The sequence below is a fragment of the Hyla sarda genome, chromosome 2 (genome assembly GCF_029499605.1).
Source record: "Hyla sarda isolate aHylSar1 chromosome 2, aHylSar1.hap1, whole genome shotgun sequence".
Classification (NCBI taxonomy): Eukaryota; Metazoa; Chordata; class Amphibia; order Anura; family Hylidae; genus Hyla; species Hyla sarda.
The window spans coordinates 47,304,690-47,325,542 of NC_079190.1; the positions used below are offsets into that span (position 1 = coordinate 47,304,690).

General features: G+C 43.2%; 1 long non-coding RNA gene across 2 annotated transcripts; it reads right to left on the bottom strand.

Annotated features, from left to right (window-relative positions):
* Positions 1-1,818: 1,818 nt before the first annotated feature.
* Positions 1,819-4,660, bottom strand: LOC130358448 (uncharacterized). 2 transcript variants are annotated; one of them, XR_008889527.1, is made up of 4 exons: positions 4,385-4,658; positions 3,298-3,526; positions 3,030-3,170; positions 1,819-2,043 (listed from the first exon to the last, which is right to left on the bottom strand). It is a non-coding gene; the product is annotated as an uncharacterized LOC130358448 (long non-coding RNA). The 2 variants fall into 2 exon arrangements; XR_008889526.1 differs by lacking the exon at positions 1,819-2,043 and adding an exon at positions 3,692-3,775 and having other exon boundaries at positions 3,021-3,170; positions 4,385-4,660.
* Positions 4,661-20,853: the final 16,193 nt, after the last annotated feature.

Here is a 20,853-nt window from a genome sequence, read left to right on the forward strand (position 1 = left end):
GTCTACTATTTCGGAGCACGTAACAACAAGAAAAGGTGGCAAGATATTCAGGACAAGGAAAAAAACATCTAACACATCTAATACATCTAACAGTGGGGAATAGTTATAATGTGTATATTGATATCTGCCACTACAGAGATATCTAACAGAGGGGAGAAAATCATGTTTGATTATGGTTATTGCCTCACCACATCTGCACATAAAAACTACAAAGAAAAAAAAGGGGGGGGGGGGGGGAAACAAACATACATATGTTTATGTGTTTTTTATAATTTCTACCCCATTAATAATTATGATGTTAACAATTTTTTATTTATTTACTACATATATATATTATTTTATATTATTATTAGATGTCCTATGCATTATTATATACCAATTACTATCATATATTGCAGTAGCTATACGTGTTAGATTAATTATGTTATAATTAATTCATTTTATATTTATTTTACACTAAGTTATTTATTATTTTGTTCCTATGTGTCGATCATTATTGTGATAAAATGTATTCCAACTAAAGAATAAACAATATACCCATCGATTTTTTTGTTTTATTATGTTGATGTATGATAATACATAGTTCATTTTAATAATAATTTTATAATAATAAAAACATTTTAACATCATAATTATTAATGGGGTAGAAATTATTAAAAACACATAAACATATGTATGTTTATCCCCCCCTTTTTCTTTGTAGTTTTTATGTGCAGATGTGGTAAGGCAATAACCATAATCAAACATGATTTTCTCCCCTCTGTTAGATATCTCTGTAGTGGCAGATATCAATATACACATTATAACTATTCCCCACTGTTAGATGTATTAGATGTGTTAGATGTGTTTTTCCTTGTCCTGAATATCTTGCCACCTTTTCTGGTTGTTCCGTGCTCAGAAATAGTAGACAACTTCTGGTCTTTTTTTGCAGGTTTGGATAGGTACTGAGAAATTGTATAGCTGTCATTCCATTTCTGGAGGGAACAGCAGCCACACAAGTCCCCACTGTACCAGGATCCGTGCCGCAGCCAGGGATCACAAAAGAGGCCGCACTCCACGGCGGGAGTCTCCACAGCAGCCAGGACTAGAGATGCAAGCCCCTCCCACAAAGGCCTTCAATGGCGCCGTGACCAAAGAAGGGCCAAAGAGACAGAAGGAAAGCAAGCGGAGACCGTGCAGCCCACACACACAGACTGTCCAGGGCCAGGGGGAGCCTCACCACCCGACCAGACACTTCACGGGAACTCCACAACGCAAGCCGACTGGAGCACCAGGCCGCAGAAGAAGGGAGCCACCCGCACCACCAACAGCCGCCGGGACCAGACCAAGGGCAGCACCGGGTGATCCGCAGCACCGGAGGGACCCGCAGAGAGAAGACCGTCCACTCAGGGTAAGGATAAGCAGGGTCAGCGGGAGCTCTCAGCACACACGACCGCTCACACCGGCATCCAGGCCACGCCCTTGCTCTATGGGGCTTCTGAACATTTTTGAGTGCTCAGCTCAGAACCTGACTGATCAGTATGTTATCCTCTATTTTGTGAATAGCTGATAACATGCTGAGATGGGAATGCCCGTTCAGGATCTCATGTACACAGTAGAGTTGCATGCACAAAGGCTCCATGTAGGCCTAGAACAGGGGTACTCAAGTATTTTTTGTCAGGGTCTTTGCTAGCCACCTCTATCTCGAGAGGCTTCATTCTCGAGATAGAGGTGGCTAGCAAATCCTAGAGGTGGGACCCGCATTTATGGCATGTAAGTACTGTGAAGATCCATAAAGATACTCAGATACAGTTATGTAATACACTGTGATTGTATTTGCTATAAACAAATACTGTACATACAAATGCTAGGCGATGGTCCCTATGCTAGACCAAGATTGGTGATCAGTAATATCACAAGCAAAACTTTACCAAGCAGAGCTGTTCGTCACAGACCCTACCAGCAGTGCTCTACAGGGAACAGAGGAGGCGCAGTACGTTTATGACCAAGACCACAATCTCACGCTCAAGTTTAGCTGGTTATCCACTTGTTTCATTCTTTATGCTAGAATAAAGAGAGACAAAATATATTAGAGAAAATCAGAATCAATACAGAAATGTCTTTCTATAACAGAGAACAGTCCCCAATATTATATTGTATTTAATATTTATATATATTTTATATATTATGTTATGCTTCTAAAATGCAAGAGAAAAGCCAAACCCAGCCTATAATGTGTGGAATAAGGGAAATGTGAGAATATTTGTAGGAAACTGGAAGTGGGAGGAGTATAGGAGGGAATCAGGGGTTATACAGCATGGAATCAGGTGGGTATAATAGTGTTTGCCCGGTTGGCCTGTGTATTTCATTGGTCAGATGGATTTCCCTATATAATGGTTTCACAGGCTTATTTGAGGCAATATGTTGGTCAGCTTTATTACATGTAGGTTCCCCTCCTGTTCTTAACTATATATTTACAATTGGGGTCAATTTCTGGGAAAAAAGTGTGGAAACTCAAGATTTCCACTCAAGGGCTGGTACTGCTAATGGAAACTGTAGTCCTGCTGTGAAAAAAGTGCAGGAACTCAGGGGGAGATTGATCAAAACCTGTCCAGAGGAAAGGTTGCCCATAGAAACCAAACAGATTGCTTCTTTCATTTTTTACAAGGCCTCTGAAAAATAAAAGAAGCGATCTGATTGGTTGCTATGGGCAACTGGGCAACTTTTCCTCTGCACAGGTTTTGATAAATCTCCCCCTCAGTTCCCACGTGTTCCTGCAGGACTTGAGCCCTGTTTACAATACAAAGACTAAGACACATTTGGAATTCAGTGTAGAGAGGTCCTGTATATTGTTGCAGTTTTTGCAAAGGAAAACACCTCAGAGTCGGCTGTACACCACAAATATATGCACCTTGTAGTCCTTCAGTAACGACAGTCCATGTGGTGCACCATCTACAGGATAGCCTAGATTGTGGACATGATGCTCCGTTCCCAAAACAATAAACATCCCCAAAGTGATACAAAGGTACAGAAATAAAGCAGAAAGGCACTTTTCAATAGGTTTCAATCCTTTTATTGTGGACATAGCGGAGTACACAGGCTTCACAGGGCATGTCCGGCTTCTACTGGCCCTCAGTACTCTATCGCTTCAGAGAGTCCCCCTGGCAGGAGGGAGATGTTCATAGATGTTTCTGGAAAAGAAAACAGATATTATTTATAACATTATTTATGACGAGTGCTCGGTGTCCTTCACCGACCACAAGAGGATTGTGATATTACTGTGTGAGTGTAGAGATGTCAGCAATAACCGGCACTTACCTTGGACTCTCTTTTTTTTATTTCAGTGATGTTGCAGGGCCCTCCGCAATCTTTGAGCCGCCTTCATAAATCTGGATCTTATGTGTCTATAAAAGCTTAAGAATGGCCTTGATGTTATGGTGCAGTTGAAGGCACATGTAATGTTTATACTTATTAATTCATCTCCTGATGTTACTTCGGATGTTGGGCCGACATGACTGCGTGTCACCACTAGATTATCTCTATGTGCCTGTGATGAATAAAGTGGTTATATGTTAGTTTATGTTTGCATTGCAATACCACAACTCCCAGCATGTCCGGACAGCCAATGGCTGTTGTAGTTTTGCAACAGCTGTAGACACACTGGAAAACACTGGCTTATAGACATAGCTCCATGTATCGGTATAGTACGTACCTCACGGTCTGAGCTGTACCATTCACACATGGCCCTATACTCTGGCATTGCGGCCAGCCCGGGCATGGGACCGATGAACCAATCCTAGTATAAGAGGCCAAAAGAAATACACCTTATTAGATTTCATTCTTATTATTATAAGAAGATTTACAGGTTACAGCAGTGTTTTCCATCCAGTATGCCTCCAGTTTTTGCAAAACTACAACTCCCAGCATGCCCAGACAGCCAACGGCTCAGGGGGAGACAGTGACCTAAAAAGGAAACATATTCGCTATTGCATGTGTTTGTTATACATTACATAGCTGGAGGAGTCACTGATACAGGAGCAGCTCCCGATGAGAAGACCTTGTGCTCAGTGAAAACTTTAGCACACATATATATGGCACAAACATAGAAGGAGATTTATCAAAACCTGTCCAGAGGCAAAGTTGTCCAGTTGTCCATAGCAACCAATCAGATCGCTTCTTTCATTTTGCAGAGGCCTTGTTAAAAATGAAAGAAGCAATCTGATTGGTTGCTATGGGCAACTGGGCAACTTTTCCTCTTCACAGGTTTTGATAAATCTCCCCCATAGTGAGCAGGAATAGCCACGTTCCAGTCAGGTGACCCTGTAAATAGAATAACATATAATCTACAATCACTCCATATCCACGAATCTCTGAATCCTGTGGAGGAAAGATAGTTCCTACTCACCATTTAGGCGTATCCGCGTCCGTGCTCCAACATGTGCGCACCCACTGTGGCGGGGAGCTGTGCAGTCATGCCGGCTTCTGGGCGCACATGGGAGCTGAGACAGCATTTGAGCCAGGGCTCGAGTCCTACAGGAACGGCGTTCCTTTGCTTTTTCCAGCGGAGGAACGCCGTCCCTGTTACATAAGTCCTGCAGTATCGACCTCTGTTCTTACCCTCCCTCCATCTCCTCCCAGGACCGGACTGCTAGATCATAGAGTAGTAGGACCTGTGATGATGTCACCGTCACATGTTGGGGGTGGAGCTTAGCTGTGGAGGAGAGGAAAGATCATGGCTGAAGGACCTGTGTGATGCTGTGGAGGAGGCGGGGCTGAGCTGGAAGAGAGCTCACATGTCACCCCAGTAAGGTAATTACATGGAAGGAGATTTGTCACAGGGTGTCACCACAGTAGTAAGGAGATTACATGAGGAGGAGGTTTGTTACAGTGTGTCACCACAGTAGTATGGAGGTTACATGAGGAGGAGGTTTGTTACAGTGTGTCACCCCAGTAGTAAGGAGATTACATGAGGAGGGGGTTTGTTACAGTGTGTCACCCCAGTAGTATGGAGGTTACATGAGGAGGAGGTTTGTTACAGTGTGTCACCCCAGTAGTAAGGAGATTACATGAGGAGGAGGTTTGTTACAGTGTGTCACCACAGTAGTAAGGAGATTACATGAGGAGGAGGTTTGTTACAGTGTGTCACCCCAGTAGTAAGGAGATTACATAAGGAGGAGGTTTGTTGCAGTGTTTCACCCCAGTAGTAAGGAGATTACATAAGGAGGAGGTTTGTTGCAGTGTATCACCCCAGCAGTAAGGAGATTACATGAGGAGGAGGTTTGTTACTGTGTGTCACCACAGTAGTAAGGAGATTACATGAGGAGGAGGTTTGTTACAGTGTGTCTCCCCAGTAGTAAGGAGATTACATAAGGAGGGGGTTTGTTACAGTGTGTCACCACAGTAGTAAGGAGATTACATTAGGAGTAGGTTTGTTACAGTGTGTCACCACAGTAGTAAGGAGATTACATGAGGAGGAGGTTTGTTACAGTGTGTCTCCCCAGTAGTAAGGAGATTACATAAGGAGGGGGTTTGTTACAGTGTATCACCCCAGCAGTAAGGAGATTACATGAGGAGGAGGTTTGTTACTGTGTGTCACCACAGTAGTAAGGAGATTACATGCGGAGGAGGTTTGTTACAGTGTGTCTCCCCAGTAGTAAGGAGATTACATAAGGAGGGGGTTTGTTACAGTGTGTCACCACAGTAGTAAGGAGATTACATAAGGAGGAGGTTTGTTGCAGTGTATCACCCCAGTAGTAAGGAGATTACATGAGGAGGAGGTTTGTTACTGTGTGTCAACCCAGTAGTAAGGCGATTATATGAAGAGCGGATTTGTTACAGTGTGTCACCACAGTAGTAAGGAGATTACATGAGGAGGAGGTTTGTTACAGTGTGTCACCACAGTAGTAAGGAGATTACATGAGGAGGTTTCTTACAGTGTGTTATCATGATGATAGGGACGTAAGGAGGTTTTTGTTACAGTGTATTATCAGAATGATAAGAATCTCCCCCAAATAAGATATATAAAGACCTGTGCAGAGGAAAAGTTGCCCAGTTGCCCATAGCAACCAATCAGATCGCTGCTTTCATTTTCAGAGGCCTTTTAAAAAAACAAAGAAGCGACCTGATTGGTTGCTATGGGCAACTGGTCAACGTATCCTCTGCACAGGTTTTAATAAATCTCCCCATTGGATGTAAATATACGTCTTGGTGCCCTGGAACTTAAAGGGGTACTCCTCCCCTAGACATATTTCCTCTATCCAAAGGATATGGGATAAGATGTCTGATCGCTGGGGATCTCGGCTGTGGCACCCCGCTGTCATCACTGCACAGAGCAAACTCGCTCTATGTGTGATGACTGGCGATACAGGGGCCGGAGTATCATGAATTCACGGCTTCGTTCCTCATGATGTCACGGCCTGTCCCCTTAATGCAAGTCTATGGGAGGCGGTGTGATGGCTGCCATGCCCCCTCCCATAGACTTGTATTGAGGGGGCGGAACGGGACGTCACGAGTGGGGGGGGGGGGGGGGGCGGGGGGTTCTATTAGAAATCTTGGGTGAGTTCCCACACTTTTTTTTCCAGAACTTGACCGCTGGTCTGAGCTCATATACTCTTCCGGAGCGGTGGGCGGGACCCGGTGATGACGTATATCCCAGCTGACGCAGAGGTGGGAGACACGTCAGACACTCAATGCATCCACAATTAACCCAAACACTGCCAGATGGGGATTGGTTCTTGCTGCCCCCTGGGGCTGCCTATATATAATTTACTGCACTTAATGGCTTAAAAGCGAGTGAGAACCACACCTGGACAGTCTATATAGAAGCCCCATATACAGTGGGGATCAAAAGTTTGGGCACCCCAGGTAAAAAAATTTATTAATGTGCATAAAGAAGCCAAAGAAAGATGGAAAAATCTCCAAAAGGCATCAAATTACAGATTAGTCATTCTTATAATATGTCAACAAAGGTTAGATTTTATTTCCATCATTTACACTTTCAAAATAACAGAAAACAAAAAAATGACGTCTGCAAAGGTTTGGGCACCCTGCAGAGTTAATATCTTGTACTGCCCACTTTGTCAAGTATCACAGCTTGTAAACGCTTTTTGTAGCCAGCCAAGAGTCTTTCAATTCTTGTTTGAGGTATCTTTGCCCATTCTTCCTTACAAAAGTCTTCCAGTTCTTTGAGATTTCTGGGCTGTCTGTCATGCACTGCTCTTTTAAGGTCTATCCATAGATTTTCAATTATGTTAAGGTCAGGAGATTGTGAAGGCCATGGCAAAACCTTCAGTTTATGCCTCTTGATGTATTCCCCCGTGGATATTGAGGTGTGTTTAGGATCATTATCCATTTGGAGAAGCCATCCTCTCTTTATCTTCAGCTTTTTCACAGATGGCATCAAGTTAGCATCCAAAATTTGCTGAAATTTTATTGAATCCATTTTTCCTTCTACTCGTGAGATGTTCCCCGTGCAACTGGCTGCAATACAACCCTAAAGCATGATTGATCCACCCCCATGCTTAACAGTTGGACAGAGGTTATTTTCATTAAATTCTGTCCCCTTCTTCTCCAAACGTACCTTTGCTCATTCCGGCCAAAAAGTTCAATTTTCACCTCATCGGTCCACAGAACTTGTTTCCAAAATGCATCAGGCTTGTCTATATGTTCATTTGCAAAGTTCAAACGCTGATTTTTGTGGTGAGGACGTAGAAGAGGTTTTCTTCTGATGACTCTTCCATGAAGACCATATTTGTGCAAGTATCTCTTTATAGTGGAATAGTGTACCCCAACTCCAGTGTCTGCCAGATCTTTCTGGAGGGATTATGCAGTCAAACGTGGGTTTTGAATTGTTTTTCTCACAATCCTGCGAGCTGTTCTGTCTGATATTTTTCTTGGTCTTCCAGATCTTGCTTTAACTTCCACTGTTCCTGATGACTGCCATTTCTTAATTACATTCCGAACAGAGGATATTGACATCTGAAAACGTTTTTCTATCTTCTTATAGCCTTCTCCAGCTTTGTGAGCGTAACCTATTTTCAGTTTCTAGACAACTGCTTAGAAGAACCTATGGTGCTGATTGTTGGGGCAAGGTCAGTTGAGTCTGGGCATTTAAAACCTTTGAGACTGAGAACAATCCATGACACTGGCAGGTCTCAGCTTTGCAAAGGGGGCAGTGCATGCTATAAATTCTGCAGGGTGCCCAAACTTATGCAGACAAATTTTTTTTTCCCTGTTATTTAGAAAGTGTAAATGATGGAAATAAAATCTAACTTTTGTTGACATATTATAAGAATGTCAAATCTGTAATTTGATGCCTTTTGGAGATTTTTCCATCTTTCCTTGGCTTCTTTATGCACATTAATACAAATTTTTACCTGGGGTGCCCAAACTTTTGATCCCCACTGTACATACAGTCAGATGTATATGGCATTCAACACACATCAGTGTATAGAAAATAGATAATGATAAAACCACTATAGTATATTTAAGTCTGGGGAGTGTGGCTGAGTCGCACAGATGTGAGATGTGGAGGGTATAGGGAAAAGTTTGACACCCACCTGTGGTGTCCCGGTACTGTATTGCATACTGTACCTTGTGTCGGGGGTCCCCAAAGTCAGAGTTCCTAGGTACCGTTGGGGTCTGCCTGCTGAGTAAGTCCCTAGTCGCCTCTTTGTTCTTTAATTTTGTGTGGTATATGTAAATAATTTATATAAAGATAATTATCGGTATAGTGTCTGAAGGACCTTAGGTCACATGACTAGTGTTAATTCCTTTATGTCATTATTCAATTCCTGCCACTGTTATGTACACTAACTTTTCTTCTCTTTACGTGTTCAGGATGCTCTTCCTGGCCAGAAGGTGCTCATGTAAGCTAAAAATTATACACATATTCAAAAATCTGTTGAGTTCTAGGGATAAGAGCATGTAGCCAATGGACCCTAGTAGCTAGTTATTGGTAGAAAGCCACAGGCAAGCCAGTATAACTTCAGTGTACTAAACAGGTAACTAATGTGGTAAAAATTTCAAGTGAGATTTATGATGTCTAGTAAATAATGTTCTAGTCAGAGAAAAGAAAGGAAAGAAAAAAGAAGAAGAAAAAGTGGGTAAAAGTGTTAGGATGTATCTCATGTACAAATATGTCATCCTGTCACTAAATTCATGAACAACATAATCCTGTTCGTGAGTTTATCTGTACTTATGTTCATACTTCAAAAGTCGAATCATTTTGTTGATTACATACAGCCTGATCTATAGACATTCATAATTATGCCCAGGACTGTTACAAGGACTTTGTTCCTGCATCCCTCTACCTTAGGGGACAGACGTCGAGGTCGACTTATCTCAAGAAAGGGGGTTTGTGGTGTCCCGCTACTGTATTGCATACTGTACCTTGTGTTGGGGGTCCCCAAAGTCAGAGTTCCTAGGTACCATTGGGGTCCGCCTGCTGAGTAAGTCCCTAGTCGCCTCTTTGTTCTTTAATTTTGTGTGGTATATGTAAATAATTTATATAAAGATAATTATCGGTATAGTGTCTGAAGGACCTTAGGTCACATGACTAGTGTTAATTCCTTTAGGGTATGCTTAACGACCTTCCGAGGTCATGTGGTATGGTCACATGTTGAACCATAATCCTTTGTGAGGAGAATTGATAGATGGTATGGTCCAATAAGCTCAAGGCCAGCCCCTGCCCATATAAGGGAGCTGCCAGCCAATCCTCGCTCTCTTGCTCCTGGTTGTAGACAATCATCTATTTAAACTTCCCTATCGCTCTTGGGACGGGTGGCGATAGGACAAGCATATACAGAGGAGCCGTCACCCTGGCATCATGAGTAGTAAGGGTTAACCAAGCATCCTTTAGTTACCGCACAGCTACACCCCATATACCCTACACCCCCACAAGCTTACCACACACATATAAATAAATGGTAATGGTAACTTGATATCTAAAGCGACCGTCAGGAAGAGATGGGAAAACTACTTAACCGTGGGGGGGGGGGGGGGGGTTGGGGCAGTATGCTGGGGCCACTCTGGAACCTAGCCTAGTACAGGATTCATCCCTGATCTAGAAGGGGTGTGCTAACTTATGAGCTGACTACAGCCCCACTCGCTGCCTGTTTGTAACCCCTAATTATTCCCCCCTGTCGGCCGCTTGGCTCGGTCAAAATGAAACTCGTGAAACATAGTTGTTCATTGAGACCTCTAGGTGTTCCGGGGTCAAGTGTGTATATCCAACGTGTTTCTCATTGTAAAAGTATATTGTCCAAATTTCCCCCTGTGCTGATGGGCTGATCTTCTCAATACTAAAGAAGCTAAGATGTTTAATTTCTCCTGCATGTGTATCATTAATGTGCCTGGCTACAGCTGTATCTCTTTTGTTTCTAATGTCGCCAATGTGCTCCAGGACTCTCTTACGCAATTCGCGTATGGTTTTGCTGACATTTGAGGCCACACGAGCACATGGCGACATAGACTAGCGCCTTGGTACTGCAGTTTATAAAATTTCTAATCTTATATAGCCGGTTGTAAGGGGGTAGAGAGATTCATTTTCATGTAGTCAGAGGCACGACAGTGTCCACATGCGAAGGATCCCCCCGTTGTGTGTCTACCAAGCCACATAGTGGCAGGGGGAGCAGGTGAGAGGTGGCTATGCATGACCATGTCCCCAATACTTCTACCTTTGTGATAGGTAATTTGAGGGTATTCTCCTACATAGGGACCTAGGTCTCTGTCCATAAGAAGGATTCCCTAGTGATGTTGGATAATCTCCCTCACTGGTCCTGACATATTATCAAATGTGCCTATTATTCTGCACGTAGTGGAATCCTCCTTTTTCGGTTTAGGGACTAAAAGACGGTCCCTAGGGGTAGCTTTTGCTGTCATATAAGCAGAGGTGAGGACATGGTCAGGGTATCCTCGCTCTCTAAACCTCCCTCTCAGATCCCTTGCCTGTGCCAAAAACTCCTCCTCAGTTGTAGTTTTGCAACAGCTAGAGGAAGACTGGGTTACATGGTAGACTGTGGACTATGGGGGAGATTTATCAAAACCTGTCCAAAGGAAAAGTTGCCCAGTTGCCCATAGCAACCAATCAGATCACTTTATTCATTTTTAACAAGGCCTCTGCAAAATGAAAGAAGTGATCTGATTGGTTGCTATGGGCAACTGGGCAACTTTTCCTCTGCACAGGTTTTGATAAATCTCCTCTCAGTTCCCACGAGTTCCTGCAGGACTTGAACCCTGTTTACGCTATGTGGTAGCTTTGGGGGTATCGTATGGGAGTGTAGCTGTGCGGTTACTAAAGGGTGCTTGCTTAACCCTTTCTATTCGTGATGCCAGGGTAAGGGCTGTTCTCTGTAAGCTTGTCCTACCGTCACCCGTCCCAAGAACGATAGGGAGATAGGAAATAATTGATTGTCCACAACCTGAGTTTTGCAGAAACATGTCAGAACTTTTACTGAAGCTTTTATGCAGAATTCAACAAGAACAGTCCAGATAACAAAGTCTTTTTAGAGATTGACAAGTGGTTGGGACCTCGTGAGTCTATTGAGCTTAACCCCTTAAGGATGCAGGACGTAAATGTACGTCCTGGTGCAGTGGTACTTAACGCACCAGGACGTACATTTACGTCCTGTGCATAACCGCGGGCATCAGAGCGATGCCCGTGTCATGCGCGGCTGATCCCGGCTGCTGATTGCAGCCAGGGACCCGCCGGCAACGGCCGATGCCCGCGATCTCGCGGGCGTCCGCCATTAACCCCTCTGGTGCCGGGATCAATACCGGCATCTGCGGCAGTGCGCGATTTCAATGAATGATCGGATCACTCGCAGCGCTGCTGTGGGGATCCGATCATTTAGAACGCCGCACTGAGGTCCCCTCACCTGCCTCTGTCCGGCTCCCGGCGTCTTCTGCTCTGGTCTGAGATAGAGCAGACCAGAGCAGGAGATGACCGATAACACTGATCTGTTCTATGTCCTATACATAGAACAGATCAGTATTAGCAATCATGGTATTGCTATGAATAGTCCCCTATGGGGACTATTCAAGTGTAAAAAAAATGTAAAAGTAAAAGTTAAAAAAAAGTGAAAAATCCCCTCCCCCAATAAAAAAGTAAAACGTCCGTTTTTTCCTATTTTACCCCCAAAAAGCGTAAAAAATTAATTTAATAGACATATTTGGTATCGCTGCGTGCGTAAATGTCCGAACTATTAAAATAAAATAGTTAATGATCCCGTACGGTGAACGTAAAAAAAAAAAAAAGTCCAAAATTGCAACTTTTTTAATACATTTTATAAAAAAAAATTTATAAAAAATTTATTAAAAGTTTTTTATATGTAAATGTGGTACAAAAAAAAAGTACAGATCATGGTGCAAAAAATGAGCCCTCATACCGCCGCTTATACGGAAAAATAAAAAAGTTAGAGGTCATCAAAATAAAGGGATTATAAACGTACTAATTTGGTTAAAAAGTTTGTGATTTTTTTAAGCACAACAATAATAGAAAAGTATGTAATAATGGGTATCATTTTACTCGTATTGACCCTCAGAATAAAGAACACACGTCATTTTTACCGTAAATTGTATGGCGTGAAAACGAAACCTTGCAAAATTGCATTTTTCTTTTTAATTTCCCCACAAAAATAGTGTTTTTTGGTTGTACCATACATTTTATGATATAATGAGTGATGTCATTACAAAGGACAACTGGTCGCGCAAAAAACAAGTCCTCATAATAGTCTGTGTATGAAAATATAAAAGAGTTATGATTTTTAGAAGGCGAGGAGGAAAAAATGAAAATGTAAAAATTAAATTGTCTGAGTCCTTAAGGCCAAAATGGGCTGAGTCCTTAAGGGGTTAATAGGTTAATTTTGCGCTGTCCCACTGGATTTAGGGGTTAGTTTAGGTCCAGTAGTCAGGCTAGCTTTAGCGGGGATTGAGATTTGAACTTACTGTTTAGTTTCAGGCTGAGGCCGGCAGGCTTCTGGCCTAGCTTGTCTTTGTAAGTTGCGTAGATCCGTCCTGATATTCCGGCATCCATGAGAGCAGCAACCCAAGAGAGCGATCATTGGCTACAGCTCCCTTATATGGGCAGGGGCTGGCCTTAAGCTCATTGGTCCTTACCAACTGTCAATTGTCTTTACAAAGAGTTGTGGGTAAACATGTGACCTGAGGTCCTCCAAAGGTCCTTTAGCACACCACAGAGGAAACTACACTAGTCACATGACCTAAGGTCCTGCAACGCTATACAGGTAAACACTATTTATATATTATATACATATAACACATCCAATTTAAAGATAAAGAGGCAACTGGGGACTTACTCAGCAGGCAGACCCCATCCCTTACTAGGAACTCTGACTTTGGGGACCCCCGACCCTAGGTACGGTATGCAATACGGTATCGGGACACCACAAATACAAAGACTAAGACACATTTGGAATTCAATGTAGAGAGGTCCTGTATATAGTTGCAGTTTTTGCAAAGGAAAACACCCCACAGTCGTCAGTATGACGCAAATATGTGCACCTTGTAGTCCTTCAGTAAAGACAGTCCATGTGGTTCACCATCTACAGGATAGCCTAGGTTGTGGACATGATGCTCCGTTCCCAAAACAATAAACATCCCCAAAGTGATACAAAGGTATAGAAATAAAGCAGAACCGCACTTTTCAATAGGTTTCAATCCTTTTATTGTGGACATAGTGGAGTACACAGACTTCACAGGGCATGTCCGGCTTCTACTGGCCCTCAGTACTCTATCGCTTCAGAGAGTCCCCCTGGTAGGAGGGAGATGTTCATAGATGTTTCTGGAAAAAAAAAGATATTATTTATAACATTATTTATGACGAGTGCTCGGTGTCCTTCACCGACCACAAGAGGATTCTGATATTACTGTGTGAGTGTAGAGATGCCAGCAATAACCGGCACTTACCTTGGACTCTCTTTTTTTTATTGCATACTGTACCTTGTGTCAGGGGTCCCCAAAGTCAGAGTTCCTAGGTAGCGTTGGGGTCCGCCTGCTGAGTAAGTCCCTAGTCGCCTCTTCATGTCTTAATTTTATGTGTTTATGTATTATGTATATAATTTGTAAAAGTGTAATTACCATTATAGTGTCACAGGACCTTCAGTCATGTGACTAATGTTAATTCTTTAGGGTAGGTTAAAGGACCTTCCAAAGGTCATGTGGTATGGTCACATGATGGATCATAATCCTTTGTAAGGTGAATTGAGAGACGGTATGGACCAATCAGCTTAAGGCCAGCCCCTGCCCATATAAAGGAGCTGCCAGCCAATCCTCGCTCTCTTGTGTTCCGGGTCATCAGAGAGGAGAGATCTGCACAACTTTCAATGACAAGACCAGGCCTGAAGCCTGAGAATACAGCAACTTGCGAAAAACAAGTTGAATTCTAATCTCCGCTACAGCTAGCGTGACTGCTGGACCTAAACTAATTCCCCTAAATCCATTGGAACAGCGCATATCAGTCTCCGAACTTTAAATTGCTCAAGGTCCAAACCAACTGTCAAAATCCTAAAAGACTTTCCCTGTAAAAGGACAGTTCATGTTTTAACTCTGCATGAAACCTGCAGTAAAAGTTCCGACAGTTTTCTGAAAATCTCCTGTTGTGGACAATCATTTATTTAACACCTCCCTATCGCTCTTGGGACGGGTGGCGGTAGGCCAAGTATATAGAGCAGCCCTCACCCTGATGTCATGAATAGTAAGGGTTAACCAAGCACCCTTTAGTTACTGCACAGCTGCACCCCATATACCCTGCACCCCCAGCTATCACATAGCTTTTTGGCGTCTTACGAACAGGATACGGGTGGGTGCCTACAGCTGTTGCCACCATTCAAAGTGTACTCCCCCCATGTAAAGGACTTTATTAATGTACTGTAAATCCCATTCAAGTGTACGAAACTGTGTGTGGTGTTGCGTGCAAGGAGGACACGCAAAAAGTAAGGGGGGAGGCGAAAATTTATTGGCTGCAAGGATGTGTAAAGTATGAAGTGAATGTATGCTACGATCCTCTGGTCCGGTCAGCGCTGCAAGAGTTAATTTGCTGGCGGAAAAGCACGCAAAAAAACCCTGCGCTACGCCCCGCCCCGCCCCTGGGCGTGGCTACCAAGTTAATGTGTCGCAGCCGAAGGGGAACTTCGATTCACTGCTGTTGTCTGCTGGGGGACCAGAAGTCGGGGCTGCACCGATGACGTCCTTCCGGCCGGCAGCCATTTTGGAGGAGCCCATTATAAAAGGAGCCCTGCACAGCAACCTCTTCAGTCTGCACAAGGAAGAGATGGAGAGTACAGACATGGCAGAGAGCAGCGTTCCACGTTCCACCAAGATTGTGGCGGTCGCAGCCCAACTATTCCAAGACCTTGCCGACCGTCTGCAGCAGTTATTGTTGGATCCGGAGGGGGCCTGCAATCTTCCCCCATTTCCCGACGATGATGATGATTTGCATGGACACCCCTCCAGGAGAATATGCTGGGACACCTGGAGCATCTTCACCGGTGAGACTGTCCCCTCACCACCGGACATGGAGTTCGTGGGCTGAGATCCCGACGGAGGAGTCTTCTGTAAGTACCCCACCAGAAGCTGCATTTTCTTCCTCCTCCAGCCCTGAGCCAGAAGTACCCCTGTCTGATTTGCTGAGTGCACAACCGCGCTCACCAAGATTGCCTAAATGGACATTCGGGGATGAACCAGAAATGATCCAATATATGCATGATGTTCTTCAACCCCTGCCTGGGAAGCCACTCCCACCGGTTCCCACAGCACAGAGGGAAAGGGCCCGTCAGGAGGCCGAAATGGTCGAATTGATGGAAAAGCTAAGGGCCCGCCACAGAGAACTTTATGCCCCCAAGCATGTTCATTTGTCTTATGAGGAGATGATCCGCTACCAACAAAACACTAAGGAACTGGAAGCACTCTTTATCTGCATGTGGGACTACCCCCGAGAAGTGGAGAAGCCTTTAGAGCGCCGCCACGCCACGGTGGCCAAGTTTGACAAGGTCAGAGGTTATGGTACCCTCATTGATTGCCAGACCAGCTATACCATCCTCGTAAACCGTCGAGCTGTTCAGAGGCCTTATCTCAACAAGAAGTTCAATTCCCTGGAGGTGGGTGAAATTGTCGAATATACACCTGTCCAGGGTCTGCGAGGAGAGTGGGCTGCCGCAGTCACCATACCCTCAGCTCCTACCCAGCTTAATTTCCAGTACTTCCCCTCCGACAAGTGGAAGGAGGACCCCTTTCAGCTGAGGCTGAAATGGCCTGCTCCTGCAGCATCCACTGAAGAGCCTAAAGAGAAGGAGTTTCTACAGCAGCAGCAAGTTTCCTTTGTCTTTAACAAAGTGCCCAGGCCTACTCCTGCCAAGGAGGTGAGGCCTAAACTGCGGGCACCAACAACCGTGCCTAGGCCTACTCCCTGCCCAGAGGTTTGGCCTGCCCACCAGGCACCAACGAAAGTGCCGCGGCCCACTCCAGACAAGGAGGTGGGGCCGGTTCAGCCGGCACCAACCATCGTTCCATTGGCATCCTCAGCAGCGGCCATAAATTACATGGTCAATGTTAACCCTACAGTTTCCCACTCTACCCTCTCTAATGTGGTGTGGGAAAGCCACGTCAACCCCTTGCCAAGTTCTGTTGTTGAGAGGGGTAAAGGTTCTTCAAGAAGAGCGACACGTCGCCGAAAGAGCTTCTTTTAAGGGTTGACATTCATATGTTCTCTCAGTTTTGTTTCCACAGACTTTGCAACGTTCAAGAGAAGTACCTAGCAGGACTATGCTAAGACTGTTCCAGTTAGTAACGTAACCATCAAGCTTGTGCCTGACCCTTAGGTCAAGAGACTCCTAGCCCTTAGGAGATTCGTAAGTGTGTGCCCGGCTAAACTGTGCTAGCCGTGTTTAATGGACTCTTAGTGCGGGTGGACTTATGATCCTTGTGAGTGTGTTTACATGTATATACCTCAATAGTAACATAATTTTTTATTTTTTTTTTGCTTAAATTGCACTTATCAGGTGAATGTGCCTGAAACTTGTTGTAATTCTTAATAAATGTTTGTTATAAGGTAGAACCAAATCTCAATGGTTCTTGTACACGAAAAAACTTGCTTTATGCACGTGTACATCAGAAAAGGAAAAAATAGGTGTTGTAGTAGTTGTAAGTAGGTGGCTCTCTCAGCTCCTCTGAGAGTAACATTCTTGTCACCCCTCACTAACACCTTCTCAGAGGTCTACTCAGGGCAAACCACCCTTAAGATAACAAGACTGACCTCTCAAATAGAACATGTACACATAGAACATCAAACAAAACACTCAAGTGTACTTACCTCACTCTAACTTAGTACACACAACAAATCTCACATTCTAACTAACTAAAAATACTTGAGGGGATTGTAGCCTATGTCATTATCCAATTTTTGCCACTGTTACGTACACTAATTCTCTTCTTCTCTTTGCGTGCTCAGGATGCTCTTCCTGGCCAAAAGGCGCTCCTGAAAGCTTAAAAAAAATGCACGTATTCAAAAAGGTAACCTAGGTAAGGTTTATCTGTTGAGTTCTAGGGATAAGAGCATGTAGCCGATGGACCCTAGTAGCTAGTTATTGGTAGAAAGCCACAGGCAAGCCAGTATAGCTTCAGTGTACTAAACAGGTAACTAATGTGGTAAAAATGTCAGTGAGATGTATAATGCTTAGTAACTAATTCTAGTCAGAGAAAAGAAATGAAAGGAAAAAGAAAATAAATAAAAGTGTTAGGAGGTATCTCATGCTTATTAAAGTAATCCTGTTCGTAAATTCGTGAACAGCATAATCCTGTTCGTGAGTTTATCTGTACTTGTGTTTATACTTCAAAAGTCAAGTAATCCTGTTCGTTAAATACAGCCTGATCTATGGACATTCATAATTATGCCCAGGACTGTTTCAAGAACTTTATCCCTGCATCCCTCTGCCATAGGGGACATACATCGAGGCCGACTTATCTCAAGTAAGGGGTTTTGCGGTGTCCCGGTACTGTATTGCATACTGTACCTTGTGTCGGGGGTCCCCAAAGTCAGAGTTCCTAGGTACCGTTGGGGTCCGCCTGCTGAGTAAGTCCCTAGTTGCCTCTTCATGTCTTAATTTTATGTGTTATATTGTATATAATTTGTAACAGTGCAATTACCTGTATAGTGTCGCAGGACCTTCGGTCATGTGACTAATGTTAATTCTTTAGGGTAGGTAAAAGGACCTTCCAAAGGTCATGTGGTATGGTCACATGATGGACCATAATCCTTTGTAAGGAGAATTGACAGACGGTATGGACCAATCAGCTTAACCCCTTAAGGACCCAGCCAATTTTCACTGTAGAACCCGGCCATTTTTTGCACATCTGACCACTGTCACTTTAAACATTAATAACTCTGGGATGCTTTTACCTTTCATTTTGATTCCGAGATTGTTTTTTCGTGACATAGTCTAGTTTATGTTAGTGGTAAAATTTTGTCGATACTTGCATCGTTTCTTGGTGAAAAATTCCAAAATTTGATGAAAAATTGAAAATTTTGCATTTTTTTTTACTTTGAAGCTCTCTGCTTATAAGGAAAATTAATATTCCAAATAAATTATATATTGATTCACATATACAACATATCTTCTTTATGATTGCATCATGAAGTTGACATGTTTTTACTTTTGGAAGACACCAGAGGGCTTCAAAGTATAGCAGCAATTTTCCAATTTTTAACAAATTTTTCAAAATCGAAATTTTTCAGGGACCAGTTCTGTTTTGAAGTGGATTTGAAGGGCCTTCTTATTAGACATACCCCACAAATGACCCCATTACAAAAACTGCACCCCTCAAAGTATTCAAAATGACATTCAAAATATTTGTTAACCCTTTAAGTGTTTCACAGGAATAGCAGCAAATTGATGGAGAAAATTCAAAATCTTCATTTTTTACACTGGCATGTTCTTGTAGACCCAGTTATTGAATTTTTACAAGGGGTAAAAGGAGAGAAATCTTCCTAAAATGTGTAACGCAATTTTTTTCGAGTAAGGAAATACCTCATATGTGTATGTCAAGTGTTCGGCGGGTGCACTAGAGGGCACAGAAGGAAAGGAGCGACAGTGGGATTTTGGAGAGTGAGTTTTTCTGAATTGTTTTTTGTGGGGCATGTTGCATTTAGGAAGCCCCTATGGTGCCAGAACAGCAAAAAAAAAAAAAAAACACATGGCATACTATTTTGGAAACTACACCCCTCAAGGAACGTAACAAGGGGTCCAGTGAGCCTTAACACCCCACAGGTGTTTGATAACTTTTCGTTAAAGTTGGATGTGTAAATTATTATTATTTTTTTCACTAAAATGCTAATTTCCCCCCAAATTTTTTATTTTTACAAGGGATAATAGGACAAAATGCCCCCCAAAATTTTTAACCCCATCTCTTCTGAATATGGAAATACCCCATGTGTGGATGTCAAGTGCTCTGCTGGCGCACTACAATGCTCAGAAGAGAAGGAGTCACATTTGGCTTTTGAAAAGCGAATTTAGCTAAAATGGTTTTTGGAGGGCATGTCGCATTTACGAAGCCCCTATGGAGCCAGGACAGCAAAAAAAAAAAAAAAACACATGGCATAATATTTTGGAAACTACACCCCTCAAGGAATGCAACAAGGGGTACAGTGAGCCTTAACACCTCACAGGTGTTTGACGACTTTTTGTTAAAGTCGGATGTGTAAATGAAAAAAAAAATTTTTTTCACTTAAATGTTGGTTTTCCCCCAAATTTTACATTTTTACAAGGGGTAATAAGAGAAAATGACCCCCAAAATTTGTAACCCCATCTCTTCTGAGTATGGAAATACCCTCAAGTGCTCTGCTGGCGCACTACAATACTCAGAAGAGGAGGAGCGCCATTGAGCTTTTGGAGACAGAATTCGTTTGGAATAGAAGTCGGGGGCCATGTGTGTTTACAAAGCCCTCCGTGGTGCCAGAACAGTGGAACCCCCCCCTACATTTTTCCTTTTCACGGACCACTGTTCCAAAAATCTGACAGACACCTGTGGTGCGTAAATGCTCACATGTGGGGGGGGGGGGTCCATTGTTCTGGCACTATGGGGGCTTTGTAAACACACTTGGCCTTCAATTCCGGACAAATTTTCTCTTCAAAATCCCAATGGCGCTCCTTCTCTTCTGAGCATTGTAATGTGCCAGCAGAGCACTTTACATGCACATATGGGGTATGTTCTTACTTAAAATTTTGGGTAACACCAGCATTTTTTTTTTTTTCATTTTTCCATCCATTTTTGAAGAATTTTCATTAAACTGTGGGGTGTTAAGGCTCACTATACCCCTTGTTATATTCCGTGAGGGGTGTAGTTTCCAAAATGGGATCACATGTGGGTATTTCTTTTTTTGCTTTTATGGCAGAACCGCTGTAAAATCAGCCACCCCTGTGCAAATCACCAATGTAGGCTTCAAAAGTACATATTGCGCTCTCACTCCTGAGCCTTGTTGTGCGCCCACAGAGCATTTTACGCCCACATCTGGGGTATTTCCGTACTCAGGAGAAATTGCATTATAAATTTTGGGGGTATTTTTTTCCTTTTAACACTTAAAAAGTATGGGGCAACAGCATGTTAGTGTAAATTTTTTTATTTTTTTACACTAACAAGCTGGTGTAGCCCCCAATTTTTTCCTTTTCATAAGGGGTAAAAGGAGAAAAAGTCCCCCAAAATTTGTAGTGCAATTTCTCCCGAGTACGGAAATACCCCATATGTGGCCCTAAACTGTTTCCTTGAAATACGACAGGGCTCCAAAGTGAGAGAGCGCCATGTGCATTTGAGGACTAAATTAGGGATTGCATAGGGGTGGACATAGGGGTATTCTACACCAGTGAT